The 26,425-nt window shown below is 38.3% G+C and overlaps 2 protein-coding genes across 2 annotated transcripts in view; both read right to left on the bottom strand.

Annotated features, from left to right (window-relative positions):
* The window catches only part of fstl4 (follistatin-like 4), a 123,216-nt gene that overhangs the window by 77,038 nt on the left and 19,753 nt on the right, over positions 1–26,425 (bottom strand). The gene's annotated exons all lie outside the window — the stretch shown is intronic.
* The window catches only part of cdkn2aipnl (CDKN2A interacting protein N-terminal like), a 519,432-nt gene continuing 504,882 nt past the window's right edge, over positions 11,876–26,425 (bottom strand). Inside the window, exon 4 of the transcript XR_011909376.1 lies at positions 11,876–11,894. The gene's annotated coding sequence lies outside the window, so the exon portion shown is untranslated. The remainder of the gene's footprint in view (positions 11,895–26,425) is intronic.

Consider the following 26,425-nt stretch of genomic DNA (forward strand, 5'->3'; position numbering starts at 1 on the left):
TTGTCTCACCTGAGTCTCAGGAGAAGATGGTGCAACGAGTTGATGCAATTAAAATAAATAAACAAATAAAAACATTTCTTTCATTTGCTCGCATTTATCTTAGCAGTTTGTGAAAGCTTGATAGTTCTTATGAACTCTTTTCCAATTTCTCAATCTTCAAATGCCTACGACAACACCTGGAGATATAACTAGTATGTGTATATCGTTTGGATTTCAGGAATTTGAAACTTTGCAGATAAAACACATCACTAAGTAGCTCAAAAGCAACAAAAATTTTGAGATAAGAAAAAAATCTTGTGCTTTGGTGAAATAATTTCAGCTTGACTGAAGAACTGTAAAGGAAGAAAGAATAATAACTTGCTGAGTCATTAGTTGGGTTTAGGTAGTCAGTTAGAGAAGTACTTACAGTATGAGACAAAAGCCAACCTCTCATAGATCAAGGAAATGATGCTTATCCTCTAACCACAGCGACACCAATGTGAGAAGGGAAAGGAAATCCAAGGCATGGTTCCTTCTGATGAACCCTCCCTACAATGCCCTGCAGCACGTAAAGCCGCTCTGTGTTAAATTTATGTCTGCCTGACTACCTCTGGCAGAGATGGTGGGATTATTTACTGCTGTGCTGTAAACAAATTGTTGATTTAACAGCTGGTTCTCAATTGTTTCTCAAAGTCAAGTTGAGGCAGATCAACAGAAGTAAACTTGAGGAATCATTTAGTGACTAAAATAAAAATATCTAAATATGTATAAAGCTTTGCACTAATGAGGAAACAGACCTCTGGGCAAAGTCTGAACTAGACAAAAGATTTGTAGGGGCACTGCATCCAAGCCTGTGGGGAATCTTGCGTTAGCTTTATGAACAATGTATAATATAGAGTTATACAATAGTTTAATATCAGCCAGTGCTTTGTATTTCCACTCAACATGCTGTTGTCAGCTAAAAAGTTTGCTTTTCTTCTTTGGTCTGTGGCTATTCCTGACTAAATTTACACTCACGCTGCCATAACTTGACGAGGAAACACAACACAGATGCTGACACATTTGTTGAACCTGGGTTTTCGAGATCACAGGGACGGCAACATGATAAAGATGACGATGCATGCATTTACGACAGTATCAGTTGTCATCGCTACCATTTGGTAGAGCACATTCTTTACTGACTATACTCTGTGTCATTAAAGACTAGTGAAAGTGAACCCACCTAAATCATTTAAAGATTGGCTAAAGAGCAAGTATGTATTATGACGTGACTTTTTCATGTCACAATGTCATACTTTCATCATAAAGTACCACCCCAACCTTTTATGAAAAAAGTTTTGTTTCTGATTATTATTCCTCCAAGGAAATGAAAAAATGCAAAGAAACTTTTGGAGGAAATTTGGATATACAACTACAAATTATTTGTTCATTCAATTATCCATCGTCATATATTATGAAATACTAGGAGGTGGTATATGACCGGAGAGTTAACGTGGGCCTGTCTCAACAACACCATAACCACACTGGTGGGGACAACTAAAATGATGTAGGTCATCATCTATCTCCCTTCACTCAAAACCTTTGAACAACCATGCAGCCCTGTGAGGGTTCCTATGAGAATAGGATATGGAATCGGCCAGAAAAGTTCTCTTCCATCTGACGTCAAAAAGTAAAGATATGGCACCGAAAGGAATGCCGCGCAGTTCATGGAACATTGTTGCCGTGGCCGAACATCTGCGGGCATAACTTGTGCGCCAACTTAAACACAAACCTGAAAAAAACTCCTGTAGTGCAACAACAGGATGACACAGCAGATCTGTCTGTATAATTTAAGGGGAAGGAATCAAGTAATCGGTCTGTAGAAGGGACTGAAATGACAATAAAATTCAGCTGAGCCAACTACATTGTAAAGGAAGAGCTGACAAGCATGTGTAAGACTCTCAGAAACAGCACAACGTGTGTGTGTGTGCATTTATGTGGAAGTGACACTGATGTGTTAACTAAGTAATTATGCATCCCTCTGTGAACATAAAAAACACTTTAAAATGATAGATTTCTTAACTTATATATATATATATATATATATATATATATATATGTGTGTGTGTGTGTGTGTGTGTGTGTATAGAGAGATATATAGATTTTGAATTCTTTCTGAACTATTTTTCTGAATTATTTTTTGCTTTATTCTGTGACATTTTCCTTTTAAAATCCAACTGAAATTTGGCAGTTGTTATATGTGATGAAATTATTAATTTACTCGTAATACAGTTAAGATTAAGAAAGCTTGAGCAGAACAGCCATTTGTGCATCGTTCCCCAGTGGTGTTGACCACGCTATAGTAAAATTACGACCACGCTATAGTCGACTAAGCAAAATTAATACAGTCAATTAAACTTTTTTTCTCTTTCTGTAAATTAAGCCCCGGAACAACACGAACTGCACCTCTAAAGTCAGATAACTGAGTGTGAACCCAGTTAACTAGCATCTTGGTGCCAGATGCCACTCAGATGTACTGTTGATGCCTTAGCAGGACGGAGATGTAAGGCATGCAGGTAACCCACAGCATAACAGGGATGTTAAAAATGTTTATGTTTAAAAAGGTGTTGAAGTTTACTATTCTTACATATTAGATATCTTTGATAGAGAGAAATCTGCTCAGTGATGCTCACCAGATAAAGCCAAACAGCAAACACAACATTAGCTATTCTCTAGAAACAGCTTGCAGTGCATTTACGTGCGCTAAACAGAAAGAGGAGTGTGACAGTGGGGGTGATTTTATGGTGACCTGGGTCAACAACAACAGCAGCATGAGTGACTGAAAGAGAACCTCAGAATATGAGCTTTAAAGTTATGAACATGTCACCGACTGCTTGAATGTGATTGTGGACTGAAGGAGTCAGCTGATGAGCTGAGAGCCATCATATCTGACTAATGAGGAACATCATATCTAAGTGATCGACAACACAACATTTCTAATTTCTGTATCAATATCTCTTACAAAATTGCAATTGATAGTGTGATCAATAATCCCATATCGAACCAACAGAAAGTGGCCATTTATAGTATAAACTGGCACATTTCTGAGATAAGACAGAACTCACATATGACTAAATAAAATGACACCCCTAGATTTCCAAAGTACGGGCAAGATGTCTGCGTGTTTGCCTTCCCATACATTCAGCAGAGTGGATCAGTATGTGCTCAGGAAGTCTTATCAGAGTCTGTGCAGCTTGGCGCTGACTAAATGAGAAATCTATTGCAAGACCAAAGTTATTGGTATAGCTTTAAAGGAGAACTAGTATAGGAGCGTGCACCACCTGCTTGCCTGCCTGCCTGTCTGCAAGATATCTAAAACTAGCTTCTCAAATTGCACATCATTTCTATACACATCCGCCCTGTATCTCTGTGTCACAGGGAATTCCATTAGTCTGAAGTCAAGTATGACTTGGACAGCCACACATGGGTTCAAATGCTTTTTATCATTTTAGCGCTTTACATCAGTTAAATAATTAACATGGTAAATACTACAAATATTTTCTTCTTTTTTGGTTCTGATGTTGCTGTTTTTTCAATATTTAGTTCTATAAAAAGCATCCTGAGCCACTGTTTTACAACATTCTGCAGCGTAACGCACTTCTCTTCTTGTCTGAACTAAGCAGGTACAGCTGTAATTCTCACATTTTCTAAAATTAAGGTTATGAGAGTGCTCTCTGGGATTGCAACAGCATACTTCTTTATTGTCTGTTGAAACTGTCTTTTCAAAAATGTGATTATATACAGTATCGCGGGGCTAATGAATATATTCCAACACAGTATGCTGCATATCGTTTACTGATAGCGTCTGCCGATATAGCTGCAAAGCAGCAGAAAACAACTGAGACATTAGAACTGAATTATCAGCAACACACACGGGTATACTAAGGCATTTTATTTCCAGGTGAGTCACTGCCTGTGGTTTGTGTGTAGTATTATATTTCTGGATTTAGAACCAAGCTCTGTACTTATGAAATGTGCGATCATGTGCCCCCATGAAAGTGTTCAGAGTAACTGACCAACTTTGATCTATGAAACTCTTCATTGGATGTTTTATTTGATTATGTACATCATTGTCAGAACCCCAAAGGGAAAAGATATCCTCACACACATTAGTTGGTCATTGTTTACACATTTAGCGCTTATCAACAATTCAGTATTTTAGCATGAACCCTCAACTTTTTAACAATGAAGGTAGCATTCTGCTATATGGATCACTAATAGGTAGGTACAGTGTTTTTTTATGTACTGATTGTAGACAAGCATATAAATCTGACCAACATTCAAAATACTTCCATTTGTAATGATAATGTAGAAAGAATAATCAGAATCCCAGCAGCACGGGTTCATTCTAAATACAGTAGCACCCTCAGCCCCGGTGAAGAGGATTTACCCAAAGAAAATAATTACAAAGCTCCTGCTCCTGCTAATAGATTAAGAATGGGAACAAGCTCCGGTGTTGATTACATTTTCAGCGTCCTCCCTCTTCTTTCCCTCTCACCTACAGTAATCTCCAGGCCTTTCATACTTCTTGCTGAGGCCTGCAAGCTGCTGCCTGATGATCCCACGAGTATACATTTTAAATTGCCTGGATGAGGGGACTGGAGGAAATGGCTGCCTCTGGCTCTATGGAGCCCTTTGACAACAGAGAGCCCAGAACTAACTTATCATTTTCCCCCTCGCAAACAATGCAGTGACCTTGTAGGGAGAGTTTTAGAGACAGAAACAGGTGAAGGAGAGGTATGATAAAAGTATATTAAAAAATTTAACTATTTATTTCCATTTCCATTTGTGGTGTTCTTTTAGTTTGATGTGTAATCTACAAGTTTTTTTTCTAGTAGTACTATATACATGATTTAAATGTTTTTCTTAAGTACATAAAGGCCTGGATGGTGTGTAAGTTTCTGTTTTAACATTCTAAAATCCTTTAATATGTTCTACCTGAATTATCTCTATTATTATTATCATCGCTGCAGCATAGATAATTGTGAATAAAAATGCGGTAGATAACTAAATGAAATGAAATAAAAATTGGCTGACACACTTGGGATGTTTAAGAGTAGCAGAGAGTGGTATGACTGAAATCTTCAGAGATCACCCTGAGTGGATTGCATTTTTTTTGTAGCACAGGTGAACTCTCGTGACAATCCCGCCTCCTGTACTTTTACCCCTCTGTCTGCAGTCTTTTGCGCGTGTGCTCTTAAAGCTGGGTAAAGACGAGTCATTACAAATACTACGTATTTTTTTTGTAGAGAAACTTTGTAACCCTGCAGTTATTCAAGGTAACGTTAAATTAGCTTCCACTACTATAATAAGGAAGAGTTGATTTTGACTCCTCTATTTCTCTCTCACACACACACAAAAAAAATTAGCCCCTGCGCTTGTTACCTCTAGGCTTGATTTTTGTATTTTCTTACTTTCAGGACATCCTAATGCCTCAGCTGATCCAAAATGCTGCAGAGAGATTTCTGACAACAACTACCTGGGGAGATCATGTTTTTACAGTTTTAACTTCTTTTTAAAGGCCCCTTGTTTAATCCAGAGCAGAATTTAAAATGTTCTTTTCAAACAAATTCAAAACTCAAATCATAACAAAAAATGTGATTGTATGACTTTCTAAATTTCTGATGTTTAAAACAGGATCTGTGTACCTGCACTAAGGAATTTTAGACGGTGCATTTGTTTCATTGAAGCACAGCTTGCGTTCCTTTCTGTGGTGCTAGCTGTGACATCTTGTGCTCACTTGCTAATCCATCCAAGGACGTATAAAGCTGCATTTGAAGGTTATACTTATCAAGGATGAAGTCTGAGGTTTATCGTCTATACATCATCTTCACTACTTGATCATCAGATAATTGCAAATAGGATCATTATGTCAGATAACATGACTGCTAACACAGCAGATTGTGTCATTACAGTGAAAGCCATCATGAAATGTCTCATTTTGAGATGACCACACATCACATAGAGAAGAGCAAGCGGTTTCAATGGAGTTGAAACTATAGGACACTTTTAAAAGATAGCTCATGATTCAAAAGTCGCTGGGAGTATCAAGCAGAAAATAATGAGAATGCATCTCGTCTTCACCGTTTCATCAAGTATGCAGATGGCAGGTGTGAGTATTTTTTTCCACATCTGTTAGCGCACATCAGTGGTGCATAATGCTGACACCTAAAAAAAGACAACAAAAAGGAACAAGAGAAAGAGAAATGTAAGCCTAGAGCAGTCAAGAAGAAAATGATTTATTCCTTTTATCTGAGTTTTTCCTTTCATCTGAATTCTGTCAGTGAATGCATGACTTGAGAGGAATTCATCTTTCACACTTTTTTCTTTTTTCTGTTCAGTACACAACAGGTCAAAACTCTGCGTCAGTGGCAAACGTTAAAGTACTGTGTGTGGGAGTCTCTTGACAAGATATTCAGTCTCTTTTTTCCCCCTTATGAACGTAGCAGCATCAACTACTGCTGCCAAAAGTACTATGATGACATTTTTTTAGATCCATAGTTCATCAGATTTCCATTTTCTTTGTCACAGAGAGGAAAAAGTTTTCATAGGTCACTCTATCTTCATTGTGAGTCAACAAGGAAACTAAATAATGGTTTAAATACTGGTATACATTCGATTCACCATAGTCATTGTCTTTATTATCATCTCAGGCGAATACATGAAGGAAATTAAATTAGTTTGTTATGTTTTTCCAGGAGGAAAGAGGAAGTGGTCAGCAACGTTGGAGTCTGCACAATCGTGCAATAACAACAGTGTTTTCATTACCGTCAAATGAAGCAAACATGGAGCTCATTTCAACTTTTATGACATCCCTCAATTAAGGAGCACAGTTTCCCCTGAGTTAACAACAAGAGACGCTGTAAATCAGCTCATAATCTAGCCCTTTATTTTCCTCCCTGAAATCACAGCACAGTCATTTGCTTATTGTTGCATTTAAGTAAAGGTACTCTTTAAATTCTCTGGGTTTATTACTTGATCACTGGGGAAAGCTGACTAGATATTCAGCTGTATCTCGGATTGAAAACTTCTCATTCTTAGGAAGCACTAATTGAAAAGAATGCGAGAGTGGCTTACATGCATGTAAAATGTATGAAAGGTGTGCAGAGAGTCTCACATTCATTTTGGTTTTTACTTAGGTTAAAAAAAAGTATTTGCTTTTGTGTTTAAAGTGAATCAAAAATATCCTTTGAATTTAGAATATGTAAGTGGAAAATGGTCCTTCAATCACTATAAATGTAATTTTGAACACTTAAATGTAATATCGACTTGTATTTTTCATAAAACCAGCAATGACCATGTTTAAAATTTGACCTATTTTGTCAATCTGATGTGCACAGCCATTCACACACAGCAGTGAGTCAGTGAAATGGCTCTGTGACCAGCGGCAGACTGATGGCGACCTGTCCAGAGTGTACCTTGCCTTTTGCCCGTTGACTGCTGGGATAGGCTCCAATATTTGAAATAATACACTATTTAAAAATGAATGGATGGATGGATATGGGGCTTGGCTCTATCCCTTGTTCCTAAGTGCGTGCTTAAACACATTTTGTGGATCGGGACGAGAGAACATATGAGGAGTGGGACCTTTAAATCTCCTCTCCCTGTCTGGTTCTGGTCAAAAGGCCAATTCATGAGCACATGTGTCTCATCTGTGTGGCTGAACATTTAGTTTGTATGCATGACCCCGTCTATGTGGACACCTGTGGAGACCTGTCCACAGGTCCCAAAGAACAAGCCCACCTGACCTTCATCCCAGCAGGTCAGTTTAATAAGAGAGAGAAATATACTTCTGAGGGATGGACACTGCATCTATATACTTGTAAATCTCCTTCTTGCTGACTCTCTGCTCACTTCAGCCCTGATCCTCCTACTTGTTGCTGACATATGTGTCGCAAAGCTCATGTGACATTTTCATCATAGCTCGAACCATTTCCTATTCCAAGCTGTTCCCCAATAATCTGCTACAGCCTTTTTTTATATTACGCCTCCCTGTATCTGTTGGTCTTAAAGTGTTTTGGGCTGAGAAACTAAGTAAATCAATTAGTCGGATGCCATGTTGGTTCGTGTAAAGTCGTTCTGAGTGGTAGTATATAGCCTGTTTTGAAAACTTTAATGATGGGCAAACGCTTCAGAACCCCTCTGAATATGAATGACATCATTTGACATTGTTTTTGTAAGTGTGACATAATCAGATTAAAAAATACAGACTGGGTATGCAAAGGTCTTAATACCAGGGACCAAATGCATAAAAGTATGTCAACACAAAAGACAGGCAGAGTTTTTCCTACAGAAAGGTTGACAAAGACTGTACGGTGAGAATACGAACATCCTTCAGACCATTATTATACGCACATTTTTTAACAGCAATTTGAGTTTTATTTGGTGATGTAAAAAAAGAAAAAGAAGCAATATATTTTAATATAAAATAACACACAATCTCACAGAGCCGTTCCCTTATTGCGTTTTTTTTTACTACCAGGCTTCCTCTAAGGCTCTTCCTGTGTCTGCACTTTCTCCCTGAGGTAAATGAAAATGATTTGCAGACCAAAGACCCATGTTTGTCCATATCCGGTTGAATGGAAGTGTTTTACTGAAGAAAAACATTGCGATAAAGGATACAGAAACTCTTATTTTCTTCATAACTGTGATAAAAGAATCCAATCTCTCGAGTTTTTATGTGAAGTAGCAAAGGTAGAAAAGGTTCAGTTTGCACTAAGTAAAGTTCAAATCTAAATAAATTAAGTCAACATGAGGCTGCTGTGTCAAAGTATGGACAGGAACTCAGGAATAAAACTTATCCAGGTGGAGGGCAACAGAGAGATAATGCAACATGTGAGTCACTTTAGTACCAAATATCACTCATCAGGTTACACTCTGATTGCTGACGTTTAGTTCTAACCATGTTGTGTTCAGTGTTCCTTTTTAGAGAGAAGAAATACAAAAAAATTAGCAGATAAAAAGAGCAAACTCTCAAAGTGCATTTGACTGCAGTGCATCCCCAATTGTTTGCCCCAAGGTGCACCAGCAGCAATGGACTGTTATTGACTCATTAGAGGTTTACAGCTGGCATCCTGCTCTCTGCCAGCAGGTAGAAATAGTAGCAGAACAGGCCATTAACCAGAAAACAGAACTAATGAAGGGAGAAATTAAGAAAAGACAAATAACACATTTTTTTCCCCTGAAATTCCTGCCTGGGTTATGTTGATATAGCTTTCCTTTTTGCATACTGCCTCCTCTCTTTATTGTTTGAGAATATCTGGGTCACACATCTGCCACCACTTGGGGAAGTTGTCAAAAGCAAAAGCAATGGACAAAAAGACAAAATAGATATATGGATAAATAAATTAAAAAGAACGTGTGTTGTAAAAGTTGTAAAATGCCATTAAAAATAAGGTGACCTGAATTGACAGAGTTATTCAGACATTTCTGCCCAAGACTATTAATGGAAATGACCAGTGTGCGGAACAAGTAAATATATCATTGGGGTTAGGCAGTTAAAAAACATTTACCCCAATTCAATTCAGTCTCTTTGGAGAACACATTCTAAAATCGGAAATGTTTACTCTAGTTGGAATATTTCCTTCATTCAACCCCTTTCATACTGTCTTGACCATCAGGAATTAACTATCTGACCTGACAGTTTTAGAACAATGGGGAGCTCGTCCTTCAGTCTGCCACTTGTCAACTGGAATGACACGTTTCAGAGCCTGGTATCCTGACTTATCTATGTTCCTTTTGGCTCTGCGGCCTCTCTGGATCCCGGGCCAAGCCTCCGTATCTCTCCTCTTATGTCCAAGAGTGTCACTCACCACAGGCATAAGGGATGAGCTGCGTCTGACCTACCATGTGATGACTTATTTTATGTCATGCCATGCCATGTAGTTCTCAGATATATTTTCTCTCCGGTCAAGAAATAGTCTTTTTTTTTTTCTTTAACAGAATACATCAAGGAGTCAAAATGAAAGTGGTTTAAGTTTTGTTTGTGGTGCAAGAAAATGTGGTACAGGCCTTAATATTCAGTGTTACCAAATATTAATACTCCAATAGCTACAATATGCCTGAAATGTAAAGTAAAAGTAGACATGGGCCTGTTTCCAGTTTAAAATTCATGGTTTCAAAATCGCTCAAATTTTCCATCGTTCCATCTTGTGGTATAAGCTATTTTTCTGTTACTCTAAAGAAAGGCCAGAGTGTTAACTCTCCCCCTCTTCCTCCAGTGAGTACAAGCTGTCAGTCAGCTGTGAATGATGGCTGAAGCAGGTGTACATCCAAACTTTCCACCCACTGGAAAATACTACGTTGGATATTTTGGGAATTTTTAGGTTACTGAAAAAACACAGATGGGTGTGGCTTAGAGGAATAACGTAACTGATGTGTTTGCAGAGAGACAGGTGCCGTTGAAATGAACGTTTAAAACTAGCCCCGACAGTTAGTGTCCATCATTGGCTAATAAATAGCAAATCACAGATTTGCTAATGAAGCAGATAACATGGCTAATTAACCATATTGCAAATGTCAGCTATATACCGTGGTGAAGTTGCTCAACAGAGCAGAGAAAACACAGTTAGTTTATGGAAAATAAGTATGTTTACTTCAGTACTAGCTGCTATCACTTCTATATTTCCGTGTCAGTCTTTAACATTTTGTTGAAAATCACTTTTTTAAAAGCAGCCTTCTGGCTCTTTTGTGTCTTTGCATGTCGGAGAGAGCTCCAATGTGTGTGTGTGTTTGTGTGTACGTGTGTGTGTGTATGTCTGTAAAGTAAACACATGTTAGCGCTCTGTGTTTGTGTGCATCAACACTGAAATAACAGAATCAATACCAAATCATAACAAAGACTGAAAAAGAAATGTATAGAAAAGTGAGCATCTCTCCAAAAGCCTTGTGGAGTTGCAGGTTTAAACTCACTTAAATGTGGAAGTGTCCGTTTTAACATAAGTAATAAACGATTCACGTTTTGAGGTCATGTTATGCTCGTATTTTGATATGAACATTGTTTCGCCTTTAATAAAATGACATTCATTTAGAAAAAATCTCAAATTTTTCCTGTTATAACTTAACATACTGCACGTTTACTAATGTTGTTAAGAATACCTTTGAATACCTTCAGATTGTCATACCAACTCATTCTTAATCTAAGTATATACATGTCACAGGCTTTTATGTTTCAGGAAAAAACAAGATTTATTTGATTTTCCAGTTTCCAAAACCATGGCAAACGACATACTCAGGGCTAATGTACGACAGACAACCCAACCTTCACTGTGTTAATACCTGAATGAATACTTAAAGAAGGAATGGAGAACAGAGTATAATAAAATATATGGAGGAAGTTGAGTAGATTTTAGGCCAGTTGGTCACATGCACAGTACAGTATGCTGTAGCACTTTACCCTGGAGTCCTGCTTGTTGAAGTGACTAATTGTAGAGCATTAGAGAAAATTGGTTCATCACTGTACTTTCTTTTAATTACCCCTGCGCATGATGAATTATGTAGTGTCATCTAAACTTCTCTTGAATAATGTCGGAGCAGTAGGGAAAGTTAAAGTGACAAACATGAAGATTTTTGTGGTTTATATGTGTGAGCGAGATGTCTTTATAGCCCACGGAAATGAAACACGTCAGGGTATCTGAAAATATGAGAGAAGGGTGTTTCTTTCTAATCATTTAAGAATTGGTGAAATTGTTGTAAAACCAAACTGGAGGTTTTACAACATTGTTGCTGTGATCATGATGTGCAAAGTTACCAGATTCATTCGCAAGGAAAAGGGTCAACATTTTTTGACACCAATAATAATCTGTACACTAAATATAAGGCTACGATTAGCAGCTGGTAATCTTAAATTAGCAGATACACTGTAAAACCGTCAAAATCTTCCAGCCAGCACCACCAAAGTCTCCATCAAATCATGTTTTATATGCGTTTACTGTTACTTTAGAATTCATAGCTTCCTGAACAACATTTAGAAATGTTTATTTTTTTGTTCAATTAAATGCTTTCTCGAATTCTGAAATTCCACAGAGCTGACGTGTCATTATGGGCGGTGCTTGCTCTGCCCACTGGAGCTGGTCAATCAGAACATACAAAGCTCTTTTGGAGGGCCAGCCTTCTTAGACTCCTTTTACAAAAAACACTAAATATGTACGAGGAAAAAACCCTTCACTGGCCTTGTAATTGGAGCTCTGAAGCTCACAAATTGCATCTCATTTGTTTGTTCCATTTAAAAAAATGTAAAGTAAAAACAGCAAATTGATAAAATGGATCCAACAGTAATTATACCAAGTACACCAAATGTAGAGTTTTCACAAAGTGATTATTTTACTAAAGCAAAATGCATCTATAAATCAATTAATTGCTCAAAGCCAAATAGAAGACATTTAAACGAGCTAGTTCACTTTCTTGCACATGGTGTGGTCTCTTTCCACAACCCATCACAAAAGCATTTCCAGCATCTTCCAGGCAAATTCTGTGAGGGGAGAAAAAGTGGCAGCGTTGTTTTGCACACTTGTCCTGATTATAGAGCTCCCCATAGGAATGAATGGATTTACGCTCGAGTTGCATATGAACACACAGGCACGTGAAAACAGGAGCGAGTGTTAATGTGCACCATTGCAAATTTCTTTTCGAGGCATTTAAAAAGGCATTGTAGAAAAATATGTCAAGTCACACTAACGACAATAAGAGTTTGAAATAAAGGCCTTGCACCCTGAACTGTTGAAGTAAATAAAAACCTCGGCCTCTATTTGAGGAATTAAAGTTATCAAACTAATGGTTTGCAGGAGTCTTCTGTTACTTTTCACTTTCTTTCGTTCATCATTTCTTATTCCTCAATCTTATCCTTTCTTCTTTCACTCTTTTTAACTGACATGAAAGCTGCAAAACACCGACACACTTTTAAGCTTCACTTATTTCACACACCAACAAACATTTTGTGGTTTACTATTATGTTTATATTATGTGCTTGAATAGAATTCCTATTTTTTTATGATATTTCACCCCTTCATCGGACTACCTTCTTTTTGAACATTTAGGATTACCATAACTTGAATGACCGAGAGTCTACACATATCAGATTATGATTACTTTTGCATTATCAAAGCTTTCACCATCGGGCATTCCTTAGAGCTCTACCACTTTTTGGACAAGTTCAGTACTCGTTATAGGTTATAGATAAAGATGAGATATAAATACAGTAAAAGATTATTATTCCATAAATTCAGCTCTGTCCCAACCTACAGTATAACTGCAGGGCCATAAAAATCCACAAACAGAGGCCTTGTTAAACACGGTTTTTGTGGCATATTGTACTTTCAGCAGCTCTCGCAGCAGCAGCGCGAAGCATCCTTCGTTTTAGGAACTGCTTTGGCATCAGTTTACACAGATATGACGTGCAGTTGGAACAAACTCTTGTGTCTCTGGAGATTTTTCATTATCTGCTATAATTAATCAACAGGGAATAATTAGTGATTAATCAGCAAAGAAAATGTAAGCAATTACGAGCCCAAACAGTGGATTAACTGCCATTGTCTCCCAGGAGCAGAGGACAGGAAAGCATATCAATAAAAGCTTCAATGAGGAGTTGAAACATTTAGAAAACGTAAATGTTGGTGGACTTTTGTTTCTCTCTTAGTTAATATCATTTTTGTTCTTGACTTCAGCAGCGTCTGTCTTCATATTGCATTAAGGGCCAAAAATTGCATTAAAGCCTCACTGCAAATTTGATCTAATTTCCACAGTATCCAGTAAATATATTCCTAAATCACATTACACAAACAATGTCAACTATTGATTCTCAGCATCTCTGATAAAATCCAGTTAATTGGACAAATCTTTGTGGCAGGATCAATAAAAATCAGAGGCATGCTCGTTTTTCAGCTTTTTATTTTGAATAGTGTTGTTCAAAGATGAATGTTTCATACTTGCTGACAAACTGATGAACAAAATGATGCAACAATGCCATTTTTTTTACTGAAGATCCATTGTTTAGTTAATCATGTTCACCTCAGATTTTTAAAAGCTAAATCAAAACAAGCAGGTCCACAGTTGGACAGATATTATTTTTGGTAGTACATGTGGCACAGAAAGTGAGAGAAAAAAGTTATGGAGTTCGACAAAGTGAGAAAATCTTATTGCTTTAGATCATTAAAAATCTTGCTGACAGCAGTTAAAACCTAACTAGCAGTTCTGTGCCTCCTGACTCATATTTCACATGAAACGGGAAGTCAGATTTGTAATTTTTGGTGCATATAAATTTTGCCCCGTTCTGAGAAACCTTCCATCCCAATGGATATGTTAATAGTAGCTAAAGGAAAAGCACAGCAACCACATCATTCAGGACATGCTGCTTCCCTTATCACATAGAAAGTGGCATGACAAGGATCTTTTAGACTGGCAGTGATAAAATTAATAGGGGATTTATGAATAGCTAATCTGCCTCACCAGCGGATGACACTGCCCTTTCCTGTTTCTTTTACTACCAAGAAACACGGCTTGAGTGTGGGGATTGTGAATAAAACAAGGACAAAACAAATTAAGAACATAAAGCTAACAGCTGATGAACAGGCCATTTTGTATCAGCAGCATCGCTCAAATAAATGGTTGGAATTTGGTAAAGTTTAGGGACAAAACCCAGCTATTTTGGGAAGAATTAGCTCAGAAAATAATAATGCACACCTGTGTCCCTTCTGGTACATTTGATAGGACTTCTCTGACTATCGAAGAAGGTTTACAGAATCTAATTCCATGCCATCACATTACAGAACACGTCAGCTCTGCCATCTTTGCAACAAAATACACTGAGTAGCTTTTCCTCTTCACTTCTATTGTCCTCTTCTCTTCGCTTGTGCTACTTCTTCTGAGATCTTGCCAGCTTCTCATTTCACCAGTTTCTCCCAGCAAATTCAAATGAGTGAAAGCTTCGCCTAGCAAGTAGTTCATCCAGACTTTACGCAGAACACAAGTGCTGTCTCATCTTTCTGTTTTGACTGCTGGTGGTGCTTGGCAGGTTTAATGCAGAAATCCAAAGCCTGTCAATTGATACCTTCGCCCTTGTATCATGTAACAAATTAGAAACATCTTATGAGCACCAAGGTGAAAAACTTGATTTAAAGTGGGACTTAGAGAAAAAAAATTGCTTTTATCCAGGGAACTAATGTGTTTAGGTCACAGAATGTATTGAGCAGTGCGTCCATCAAGCCGACGTCAAAAAACAACTTTTACTTTTTGAAAACATGTGAAACTCAACACTGATGCAAACAAAGGACATTTGACTGACAGTTTAAGAATTAAGGACACAGACGAACTGCCACCTACAGCACTTTGTTGCTCTGCAGTAAACACCAAACTCCCTTACGTCACAACGACCTTGAAGGCACCAACAAGGACAGTTTGATTACAACGGGATCAAAGACTGGACCTTAAACACCTGTTGCAATTTTCAGCATCTCACAGGAATTACAGCTCCCTCCCTATAGCCAGGGGGAAGGTAAACATGTGTCTGGTTAAATTGTATCATAAGTGGTGGGGCCTCTTGCACTGCTGTGATGAGAAGCAGCATTAGTGGAGGTGAGGCGGAGTGATTCGGTCTGAAAAGCACCTTGTTTTTTTTGTATTTTTAAACAGAGTGACCAAACACGGTCACAGTGGCAGAGTAATGACAGTTATAAAAATGAACCTGTAGGCTGCGGGTGCAAATCCTCAGGCTGGCTGGGAAATTCTGGACAGGGGAGCAAATGAGAAACAGGATTGTGATGAGATGGTTGTTTAGTTCAAATCCTCTAGAGAGAGCAGGAAAGATTGGTTGGTTGCAGAACATAATGAGTAATACCTCCCACCGTTTCTTCAACCAGTGCTGTCAAGGTGTCCTTGTGTGAGGAGGTTACCCCACCTGTTCCACAAGATCTGTTAAGTGGATATGAAGGAGGTTGTGCTGAGCAGCAGTTCATGTTCAACATGCCACAAAGTCTGAAGCAAATTAACTGTGCATGCATCAAAGTTGTGTCTGCTATCACTTGACATCCATTTTCTACCAGACCAATTTCGGGCTAAATGACCAACCAAAGCACAACAATATTCTTGAGATTTGCCAACAGCATTTTGCACTAAACCAGAGTTTAATTACCACAAAAAGTCAGGATCTGTTCAACAAAAGTATCTTCTGATAAATGTGGAATCAAAATGGAAATGTGCTGCAGTTTTCGGGATGTGTGCATAATGAGATAAAGAGTCAATCAGCTTTTGGTTGTTTTGTTTTTTGTGGGTGAGGCACTTTAACTGTTGAGAGCTTGAAGAAATCAGGACTATAAAAACACACACATTTCTTTCACACAATCTGTCTATTGATCTGTCTCTTTCCCACCTCTAATTTCCCCCTCCACGGCATGTGTGATTTCTTTCTCCTTGGAGTGCTGCAGTGCTCGACTGTGATTGGGCATAGGGCTTCGACTGCTGATTCTCCTGCAGCCACTTCATGATTTAATCAGAATGAGAGACGCTTTGACTTTGTCATTGTTTATCTGTCTGGTCTGCTGCTTTCTTTCCTGTACATCCCTCCTTCACTCCCCCTGTATTACTCGGTGCTGTTGCTCCTCTCCGAAATTTCATCAGTGTGTTTCGGTACGTAGGCTGATGACAGATCCTTTACCACTGGCTCCTTATAAATAATGCAGGTAACTCACATTCACATCACTGTACTCAAGCACAGACAGGCACTCATGCAGATTCTAATGCAGGCAGAAGAACACACATATACACTTAGCTAACCCCTTAAGGGAATCTCACAGATGTCTTAGCACCTGGTGATCCATACCAAGATATTCTTCATGCCCAAGACCTAGTTTACAGCCCAGGTAAACAGTGTTTGTTGGGGAAACGGAGACCAATCTTGGGTAAATTGTATGCAGCGTGTTTTTGTGCTGAAGGCTCAAAAACAACATAACCGAAACCTGAAATATCATTCTGCTTGTGATGATAATGTGATGACTAACTGCAACAGATGTGCAACATTTAATGAGGTACTTTAAATGTGTTTAAAGCCTTAGTTTGGCATCATATGTAAGCTGATTTAGGTAGTGGGAACTTCCATTATACTATATCACCAAATTGGAACAAGATCCAAGATGAAACTGTCTATCAGAACCCATCCCTGTACTGCCAATGTATTTCCTTTTTAGAAAATGTATCTCTTTTTCATGGTTGACCGTATTCACTCAAGCTAACTAAATGAAAGGCCAAAGCACAGGAAAGTTCCAGTTTTCACTATTTCCATAACGACTGGCTCTTCATTAGATCAGCTATAGGGCCTCTACATTTCAATTATGTCTCAATAGAGAAAATTTCAGCCGTTGACAAATGGAGATTTTGGACAAGAGTTGCACTAAACAGTACATCTTGAATAGCAACAGGTGTTGAATCCCCAAATTGTGTATTTGAGTAAACTCGGGATACGCCCAGCTTAATCTTTGCTTGTATAGACAGCTGTGCAATGTGTAAGTAAGCCATCTGAGTCACGCACTCTGCAACAGTGCAAGGATCTCAATGTTAAACCTGGCATTGTGGTGGATGAGTAGTGTTCGTGAATACAAACCATATAATTGACATTAATATGTAGCTTGATCTACCTGAGAATCACACATGTAACAACTTCCAAGAAAATAAATGTATTTAATGTCATAAAATGTTGCTTTACAGCTAATTCCCCATTCTCATTTCAAGTTCAAGACTATCAGTGCAGAGGGGGCACCTTTTGGCCCGGGGGCAACATGCAGATGCCAATAATTCTGAGTGGAAGATGGTGACAAAAAGAACAGTTTTTGGCAAGTTTGTGGGATATTCTTAAGGAGTTGGACGGTGGAATATAGTGAATGGGAGTGTAACTTCCAGAAAATAAGGGATTGTGAATCACTTTGAGAGATAGATTAAGAGACTCCAGTTTATTATTTATTCTATTTTGTAATTACTGTGCTTCATCTTACTAAGAGTCTTTTTAATGTTACTTGTGAGTTTGTCACATTTGCATTCCATTCTGCACATATCATGTACTTTAGAATTACAGAGGCTTTGAGTAAAGTAACTGTAGCAGGAAACGACCTTGATCAGAAAATGTGATCCTGGCATCAGTATCTCTTACAATGGCTTTATTTAAATAATGACAAAAAAATTAAGATTTTATGTAACGCAAAACATTTATAAGGGCAAAAATTTAGGTGTGACTACATTATCAATGATGGCAAGCCAAAGTGCTTTAATAGACAACACATTGTCATTTGACCTTGGAGGACACCAAATGATTATGTTGAGTCAGTAAAACCTTTAGTTTGGTCCTGTTCCAATCCAACACAATTCAGGGAGCAAATGTGCTGCAAATATGGACAAAATTGCTTTCAGAAAAACATTAGCCTGGGGAAAACTTAAAGTTTCGACCATTAGAGCAAAGAGTCCTAGCAGTATCTAATTATACCATACCTCTTTCACGGCAATTCAGATAAAAAAACTTTTATATTAAAGTCAGGAAGGACAAAGAGACTTTGTACATCCTGAGTGTTTGTGAGAGCAGCCATCAGTCTTTGAATTGAGCTAACATCTAATGAGTAAGGGAAAACAATTTCTAAAATAGCTTCACTTATAAGCTATTGAAGCTACAGACTGAATATGGCTCTAACTGTAACTTTTTATCAATGTGGTCACTGTAAAGTGTCATTGTTTCATGAATGAAAGTCTTTTTTCACACTGGCAACACCTTGAAATCAAGGTTGAGAAAGTGCGACATAAAAAAGAGGATAAGTGTGAAGTGACTAAATTACTAACATCAAAGCCAGCCATTTTCATTAATAACATAACATTAACAGTGTAATCAGATCTCAGACAGAACAATACCAAAGAAAGAGGACAAGATGGTTTTAATATCTCGTGAACACACGAACACACTTCTTCACACAAAAGGCTTACAACATCAAAGTTGTGTCTCAGTGTTTTCATCATGTGGAGAGCCAGCCGCTACCCTATAACACCACCACGGTTCTTTCTTTGTTGAGATGGGGGAGATACTGGGAGGAATATTAAGACAACAGTGTCCTTCAAAAATAACCTGTCTAAACAAGTCATTTTTGATATGCTGGCCAGAAAGAATCCAGCAGTTTTCCTCTGGAAAAAAAAAAGACGTGGCAATTCCCTGTTGATCTGAGATTTAGTCCTCCCACAGGTCTGTCTCGTTGCAAAGACCCTAATGAGTAAATAAATCCTTCCAAACAAGAAACACTAAAACACAAACATAGGCATTTAAAATTCAGATGAAAAATGCTCAGTAGAAACCATCAGTTGCCATCAGTGAATCACTTTGAGTTAAGTTACTTGTCATAAAAATGACCTCAAGAAAGGCATTGCTGTTTTAGATTTAAGATAAGATGTAGAAACAACTGGATGATAAACATATAAGCATGCTCAGTTTTTAAATCCCAAAAGTCTAATTATAAGAAATTGCTGTGGACTTGGAAATATCTGCTATTTTAATGTGAAAACTTTCATTATTATTAAGAGTGTTTAGCATTATTAAGAAAACTATGCTAAGCTATTCAATTCCTGTCAATGTAATTTAATTCTGTGAGTACATATGAAAAGTCTGATGTTATCTCACCAATATTCACCTAACTGCCTAAGAAAATAAATCCTATTTTCACAAATATAGAAAGATTGCAGTTTAAACTGTAAAAACACACTTGATAAGAATCAAAACCATAATCCAGAAACTAGTTCTTTGTAAAACAATGAAGCTGGAGAATACAACTAGTTTGTGTAAAAGATGTAGGAGAAACAAAAAAAGAAGCCACTGCAGCATCTTCTCTGCCGAGCTCGTCCTCGGTGGAGCCAAACAGCAACACAAACAACAGCAATGCATACAACAGTCCGCTGGGATACACACACATACTGGATCATGTGCATACGCAAACTAGCCCCCTCTGTCTCTCTCAAACCCATATGACTACCCAGAGTAATGCTTTCCAAATATTACCAGTGCTCTATCTGCTTGCCAAGGGCTCTATCATGATGAACGGTGTTTGCCTGGTTGGAGCCCATCATCAGATACCTGGGGAAGTGTTCCGAGCTCTGAGAGGCTGTGTCCTCGAGTCCCACCTGCTCTTTGAAAAGGAACATCCTAAGGCGGAAATCACCACCGCCTCCTCTTGCAACCAAGCGGAAACCTATTCATCAGCTGATATAATGAGGCACGGCCATGCCTGCTTTACGTGTGGACCACTACACACACACACACACACACACACACACAAGCGTGTGTAGGCACACATGCACTTCCAAGCAGACCATTGCTAAATCCAAAGTGAAGCTGCATTCAACTCAAAGCGGGAGAGCTATCAGTGTGGTTTCTGGCACTGTAAAATGTGGCACAGATGAGCTTTTGGCAGTTCGCTGCAAAAGATTTTTTGTTTTCCAACAAAATTTAGTTTTGTGGCAAAGAAAACAGAGGAGAAAAAAGCTTTTAAGGACTTGACGGCCATGGATAACATTCTGAAAAAAAAAAAATCTGATTTGATTCGATTTGAATGAGGAACATGGTTCAGAAATGTCTCACTTGATCACCAGCAACAATAAAACAACATCCAGTTATTTATTTGTGTGACTGCTGATGATTTCATACAGAGCCCGGATGAATCTCCATCTGGAAGAATGTAATCAGTAGCAACAACAGACATCAAAGTACTTCTTTTCAAACGAAAGAAGTAAATTTTTTGGTCTCTTCTCGTGTACCCCCTTATAATACCTGACAAATGCCTGTGTAGAAATAGAAATTTACAATGATTGTTTGATTACAATATGTTTCTTTATTAGTAAAACTATATGGCGACGTTGCAACTGATGTATTGCAATATCAAAAGAATGTCACAAAGGAGGGAATGAATGGGTACGAGACTGGGTGATATATACCACTATCATATATTTTTGGCTGAATGGTGTTATACAAGCTATCTTGGTAGGGTTAAATGTTCACTTGTAGTGCAAACAACAAATCTCAGCCATTTTTAAAGCATTTGGATTCTTATTCCCACGAATGTATGAGCATACAGAGCAGAATACGGCCTGCTCTAAACAGAAACTATATTGTAGCCTGTATATCTAGGAAACCGATGTACCCTTCACAGTTAACAGCTGTAACTACAACATCGATGCTCCATATTAATCCAGTAGCCTAATACTTGTGAGAACTACAGCCGTCAATTAATCAGACCAGGTCAACTCAAAGTTAATCTCTCCACGTAACCGTGTACATTCCCACATCCATGCGCTTTCCTGTAATGTACATATAGTGAAGAATTCTGTTCAAATTTTCTTTTTGGAATATCTGCTTTACTCAAACACACACTCCCCCTTTTGTCAGCGAGTCATGTGTCTGTCTAGAGCAGTTAAATAAATGTTTGCTGTTTTATCTGAATTTGTCGTGCTGGGTGAGCTCTACAGACGTGTAAGCATCTTAATGATTAAAAGAACCTTTACATGACATGTATGTAAATGTAGGGCAGAGAATACGTATGTAAGGATACAGGATACACATCCACAAGGATGTGGCAGGTGGAGCTTAAAGTATGCTGGACAGGTTAACGCTGTAAGCTGCGAGCTGTGCCTCACAGGGGACAGCAACAATAATCCTTCATGAGCAAAGCGCAAAAAAGATAAGAATTATCCAGAGACTTCACATTATTCAGTCTGGAAATCGATCTTCAAAGAACATCACTCCATGCTAGGAGGCCCCAGGTCACTATTTCATAGTGGGTTTTTTTTGCGTTAAGCAGGGCTCCGTGAGAGCCACAGAGTTTTTGAGGCCCCACCATCATCCTCCCAAGCAAATGGGACAGACAGACACACCGTCCCTGCATGGCTGGCTTTATGGGTTGGAAGAGAACCTCGAGCGGTCCAAAGTTCTATAGGACTGAATTCTTAATGGATTCTTTTTATTTCCTGCCACTTACTCTCAGCTGGGTTCAGTTTACAAAGAGATTCCCTCAAGATGAAAAAAAAAGCAAAACACTGGATCAAAATAGTTTAAAGCGTTTTTTTTTTTTTTTTACTGTTATTACCATTTTTTTCTCCATTTGAAACTCCACAGCAACCTTAAACGACCTGCAGCACAGGGGCTGACTGACATTAAAACCTTCCATCTTGGGACTCCTGAATCTGAACATGACAAAGCTGATGCCACATATGAAGACTTGACCTCATTTGAGACCCATAAAGTTGACTGAAAACTGAGCACTGCAAAGTGAATAAAAGTCAAGTTAATGTCATCAGTTCTTGGTTTCTCTTTAATACACCTTTTTTTTATATTTATATTTTGATTTTAGAGAGTCTCAAGAAAAGCATTCTTTTTTTCACCTGCTCAGCTTATTTATATTTCATCTACAAGGCTGCTTAGCAAGTTTGGCTTTTTGCAGTGGTCTTTGCAGGAGTTGTTAGGCCTCTATCATGTCTCACTTTTTGGTTTGACATCATTATAAATGGACGATAATGTAATAGTGAAACACGCTACACAGGTCATTTGTGGTTTGTATCTCATTGATCTACACGCAGAAGCAAAGACAGGAAAGATTTGGATTGCTAGCAAGTAAACATGCATGTTATGTAACGTTGCAAATAATTTATAAGAATAGAAAGGCATTAAGCACTTTTATTGGGCCTTGAAGATACACAATGTTTTCTTATACCGTTTAAGGTAAACCTAAAATAAAAAAAAACTCCATAGGACACCTTTAAGCGCTCAATATCAAATTTTTAAAACCAAATTTTTTCTGTCTGAAACATTGCAAATTAATAGAGAGAAAAATAAATGAGCAAAAAAATGAGTAAAAATGAGTATGGTTCCCCTCCTTACATACCGAGCACCTTTACACATCAGCGCATCAGATTTTTCCTCCATGCAAAGGAACGTGACACAAACTGTATGTTAAATTTGTTCTCTGTCTTTACTCATGTCCCACACAGCAGGTATACAGGAGCCTTGAGCCTGTATCTGGAATGCTTTAAAGAACAGGCAAAGTATTCCTTCTCTGGTGTATTTGCATCTGTTCTCATGTCAACAACCTCATACTAACAAAACACAAGGTCAGCAGATAGATATTCTTACAATCCCAATTTTATTGTTAGCAGTCAACTGTATCAACTGTATCTACAAATAGCCATAAATTCAATTTAATGACACTACAGCTGGAACTTCACATTGATCTCTGGTGATGTAGTGAGTGTGATTTTAAAATCTATTGTTCTACACGTGTCACCCACTGTTTGCTTTTTATTGAACTGTCTGCATGAAAACCACTTATCCTACACTGTTCCTGGATTAAGCTTGAATACAAATTTCCGCCTGAAGCTGCAGCCACATCGTCAGCGTCTGGATAAATATTGATGATGATATTGACACACTTACAACACCAGCTCACATCATCCAGATTCATTTTACAGTGTAACTCTCTGGAAAGGGTGGGAATGAATAAAATTAAGCATTGCTGTGAAAATCATAAACCCACATGTCAGGACTGGTATCCATATTAGCTTTAATTCTAATCCTGATGCGGGAGTTCTGGAACCTCCAGGCAGAAGGTCTATGGTTCACACCAGCAGGGGAGTCACACCATGAGGCCGGGCTTCTCCTAAAGGCAGTTCAATGATAGTCAATGGTTGGGCTCTAGGATGCTTATGGTGTAGTGGATCAAAGATGTGGAGCTGAAGGGGCTCTGCAGGTCCCCTGCAGGGGCTGTGATGGGTTAGTAGAAAGGATTTGGGGTCCCAATCAATGAAATACCACATTGCTTTTATAGCTCCAATGAAAGCAGAGCATTTTCTCATGAAACTACTTTTTCTTCTAATGTTCCTTCTAATGTTTGGTATAGTCTTGAATATTGAATATTTTCTTTTATGTTGTTATTGGCTTGTCTTAATACAACGCTTTTATTACATTCTGTGAGAAGGTTGATTTCACAACTTTATGAAATGCCGAATGGCGTGAAAATGAAACTAAAAGTTGACTAAAAGCTGAATAAATAAATCGTTATTTGATTAATCTTAGTGTTGCTTCAAACAGTGATATGTAGACAGCTGGAAAACATTTGTTAATAGTACATTCACTCTTTAAGGCCTGGATGCAAGGTGCTCAGGAGCACTTCCTGCTTACCTTTCCTGAAAAAGGTGCCATGACCCAGCACTTTTGCTAATGTTTCAATGACAAGAATATCTCAAAAGCACATTTCTACTTTGACCACTGTTTTTATATAAATCAGCTTTACCCCCTTACCTCTGTATTACCTATTGTCAGTCTACTACTTGTGTGACATTGTTTTCCCACCATGAGCACCAAATAGGACACTTGCCCTCATGTTGTCAATGGATGAGCCTGTCGCAACTTTTTCTGATAGCCATACTGCAGAAAGAGGTCGGTGTACGACACAGTCTGTCAGTACAAGGAATATTACAGTCTTGTGAAGGCGCTACTATCAGAGGATGCCGAGTGCGAGACCGGTTTTCTCCTTTCAGGAGGTTCAGGGAGACGATTTGCCCAGCAAAGCTTCTGAGTAATCTGTGGAACTGTCTGTGGGAGGTTTTCATTCTATCAGACTGCCTGAGCTGTCCCATTATTCACATAATCACAATCAACATTTAGTGCCTGGCCGATCTGTTCATTCAAATGGGCTTTCCTGTCTTTGCCCTGATCATTCCTGTTTGACACATCATAGCCTACAGCTCAGGAAAGAGCAGCATTTTTAACTTCAAGCACTGGGTGCAGCACTTTTCTTCTAGGCTGCCGCGTACACTTTCCTCTCATTGAGAACAATTGAAAAAAATAAAATAAAATGCTGGTGTAGATTTATGTTGGCACAAGCCTAGACTCAAGTACTGTTTCATAATATTCTGCTAATCAAACATACCGTCCTGCTGTGCTTGCCAAATGTTTGCCAACACTACAAATGCCGGAGCCAGTCTTCCACAGTCAGCCTCAATGTTTTCTCGTCTCTCATTCAACGATCAACATAATAATAAATTACACTCTAATAACGTTAAAGCTGTTGCATTATCATACAAACACTAACCAACACCAAGCAGTCTAGAGTAATGGAGATGGAAATACAAACATGGGAAACTATGAGAAAACCTTTGTGAACACAGGGAGAAATAGCCATACTATTCTGAGATTTTAGGAGTTATCCTGCTGTATCCGTGAAGCCACTGTGCTGTCTCACAGCCGTCATATTGAATATACCTTGACATAGAGCCTGGAGGGCACTTAGATTTAGTTCTATTAGCTGTTTAGCTTAAGAGAGGCTGACTTGCAGGCTGTCAGGCAGAGCTGCACCTCCCACATGTATAAATCTGACAAATGTCAGTCGTAGTTTACTGCCGTTATGTTGTCAGGTGGCTCTGCTTACTGGGAGATTTGCATATATGGGTTTTATGTAGGTTGGAGATTTAACAGAGAAAAGAGTTGGCTTCTGTATTTCATCTCCTTGCAGAGCAATTGGTTTAGAAAATGAGTTTGTCCACAGCCTAGGTTTAATTGGAATTAAACATAAATGAAATGGTGAACCTGTCTTACTGTTAGATCAACTGAATTTATAAAAGTCTGTCAAGGTAATCATATTTAAAAAAAAGGTGTCATGTCTATGTAAATGTGCAAAATGGCTGATGTGTAGATGTGTGCAAAAGTCCGTTGCTGCTGGCTGTAAAAAAAACCTGTATGTGCACATCTGCTTAAATTCACTCATTCTGCAGAAGGTCTGTGCAAACATGTAATTAGCTTTAGGACAGAGGACATCATCACCTCATTTTTCACCATACCTGTTGCTGTCTGGAATTATCTTTCACATATGCCCTCTTAAGAGAGGCATGGAATGTATTATCTCTTAATGCAATATCGTTTGCTCACGCAAATGACCTCAGTCACAAACCAGAAAGTAGATAAAAGTCATTGTTCAAGGAAGACGTGATAAATTAATTGCACCAGGTGCTCACATTTATTTCTGATGTCCCTGCATTCTTGTAAATCTCTAATTAACACTGTTGATCCCTGTGCGTTGCTGAATTAAATCAGAAGATCTAAGGGACGATTCCTAGCCTGTTATTGATAATGGGCTTCAATTAATTGAGTGCTCTTGAAGCATCAATCTTGCCTCGGTGGCAAACACCTGTGAGTAATTAAGCATCTTGTGCTTTCAGTCAGAAGTATGGCTCCCCTGCTGACATATTCAAAGATCAGAAATACATACTGTAGAAAAAATACTGAGAGGACAAAGCTTTAACACAGTTTCTGCAACAAAGATTCATTATGCGATCGTGCATCACGTCTGAATATCAGCTATTCGTATGATAATCAGTTGAAAAGGAATTAAACATCTCGATGTCTAAATACGTG

This window comes from Leuresthes tenuis, unplaced genomic scaffold, assembly GCF_036924035.1.
Source record: "Leuresthes tenuis unplaced genomic scaffold, fLeuTen1.0.hap1 SCAF_21, whole genome shotgun sequence".
Classification (NCBI taxonomy): Eukaryota; Metazoa; Chordata; class Actinopteri; order Atheriniformes; family Atherinopsidae; genus Leuresthes; species Leuresthes tenuis.